We start from the raw sequence: 2,525 nt of genomic DNA, 5'->3' as shown, positions 1-2,525 counted from the left end.
CCCGCCACCTCGCCCGGCTAGTTTTTTGTTTTTTTTTTAGTAGAGACGGGGTTTCACCGTGTAGCTCAGGATGGTCTCGATCTCCTGACCTCGTGATACACCCGTCTCGGCCTCCCAAAGTGCTGGGATTACAGGCTTGAGCCACCGCGCCCGGCCAAAGTAAGCCCTTTATGGACATCATTCCATGTCGTCTTCCCCACAACTGTAGGAAACGTGCATCCTTATATAAACGTACCTTGTTATTTACCAATGAAGGAAGGAGATTTAGAATGTTTAAGCAAGTGTCTTAGTGCCAGAGAATGAGAAAATGGCAGAACCAAGTTCTGAAAGTGTTGGTAATGGTGAATGAAATGAAATGTTAGTATTCTAGCAGAGGCCCTCTGGAGATTATGATGCCATAGCTTCAAGAAGGGAGTTAAACGTTGGAATTTTATTTTCCATGGAAAGTAACTTTAGAGCATTTCCTCTTTTCACCACATTGGCTGTTCATGGAAAACATTCCCTCTGTGTGTGTACATTCAGGGTGGGGAGGTGGGAAGAGAAGGGAGGATGTGAGACGTGAGAAAACCTTTTTCAGTAAGAGGCTACCAAAACACATTTCCTGTCATAATTAGTGTAGTGAGTTCTCGTTTTCAGTTAGAATATATTTTTTCATATTAGATTTTCTTTTATTTCAGTTTGATATGTTTACTTTTCAAGAAAGAAGCCAGCATATGGCCTCTGTTTCAGCCTTGTTAACCTTTTGCTGTTTTTATAACTGTTTACCTATTTTTAGACATTTTAGTCAATGAAAATGATGAAGTTCATCCACTTATAAAATAAAACATCTGTGGCAAAATGAGAAAGTGGCAAAATGCTAAAAGAGCAGTCAAGAAAAACATAGCTTGTTTAAATAATGCCAAATGTATTTCTACTAGGCCTGATTATATTTAGTTTTTTCACTTTTCAAAACCTCTCTTTGGTCTTCTGTAATTAATTGTCTTTAAGGATCCAAATCATTTTCAGTGCAACGGCTCAAAGAATTTCTCAGATTGTGGTAATATTAACAGGGAAAAACAACCATCATCATTATATATTTTATTATTTTGGGATTGTTTTCAAGCCACCAGAGTAATTGGACTGTAGCCTGCTTCAATTAATAAGGTTTTTAAATGCATTTGTACAAATCTGTTTTTTTGGAAGGAAAAATCTTGACTTAAAAAAACTTGCTTGCAGCTGAGACTTATTGCTATGCACAGATAAAACCTGGGGGCCATTTCTTTTTCAATAATTATTTTTGAAGAAACCTATGAAATCTTCATCAACATTTTTAAGAAGTAGTTCTTATCAAGGGGAAGAAAGACTTTGAGATCTAAACCTGCTTAGGCACCAGAACGGAGGTGGTAGGTGACAGAGTTTCACATCACCTGCTGAGTGTTAGTAGTGCTTGCTGGAAGGCAACATCTTAATGAGAAGGGCCTTTTGCTTTTTTTTACCAATTTAAATATTTTGTTCCTCCAATAATCTGTTGTCCTTGAGTTGGGGCTAGAATATACAGGGATTTCTACAAACCAATTCTCCACGGTAATTCAGGGGACTCAAATGACAACATGATATTCCCCCAACGAGCCCCCCAAATGTACATAATTTGATTTCATCAAGAAATTGTATTGTGATACTGCCAGTAGAGAAGAGAGACAACTGTCTCTCATGTTTTTTTGGTTCTTTTGCTCTTTCAGTTGGGAACATTTATGGAACTAATTTTATTTCATATTGCAAAATCTGTGTAACACTCTGACTTGTATCATAAATTTCAAAGGCAATTCTAATTGACTAGATGAAATAAAGTCCCTTTGGACTTAGCATCTTATCATTTCACCATGTCTTTTTGGGTTGTTTCTCAAGAATACCATTAAATAATTCACTGATTCTGACCAAGTTTGGTGCACAGCTAAAGGGCCTAAGCCATTCTAAAAGATTCAAGTTCCATTTGGTTTGACTTTCTGATTTTGAAACAAAATATTAGCTGACACCATTTGCAAATGGAATAGCTCTGCCATGTAAAAATTGTTTTTGTTATCATTTTATTCTGGGGATGAAGGAAAGATTGAATGGATACATTTCTTGTGAAGAAAAAGTTGGGTTGGAATTCCATGTAATTGCCTTGAATTAAGATAATGGTTAGAAGAATTGGGTCCAAATTTCCTATTAATACAGCATTCCACTAGGCACTAAAACATCGCTATGACTAGAATTGCAAAATCTCAACTCATCTCATAATCTCTACTTTGAAGTTGGCTTCTTAAAATTCATTTTAGTGAAAAGTGCAAATAATTTCCAGTCTCTAAGACTAGGAATCTTATGTTTCTTTATTCCCTTGTATTCTTTCTTTTATTTAAAATATGTTTCCTTTATTTCCTGTAGTCATGAATTTCTTATTGTGTAGCTATTACTCATGCCACTGTTCAAAACTAACATCTGGGAGGCAGTGTTCACAGTAAGTAAAAATGTGAATCCTCACTCTGCTGTAACTTCTCCTCGTACTT

Source organism: Colobus angolensis, unplaced genomic scaffold (genome assembly GCF_000951035.1).
Source record: "Colobus angolensis palliatus isolate OR3802 unplaced genomic scaffold, Cang.pa_1.0 Scaffold26, whole genome shotgun sequence".
NCBI lineage: Eukaryota > Metazoa > Chordata > Mammalia > Primates > Cercopithecidae > Colobus > Colobus angolensis.
Note: the sequence above shows the minus strand (reverse complement) of the source record.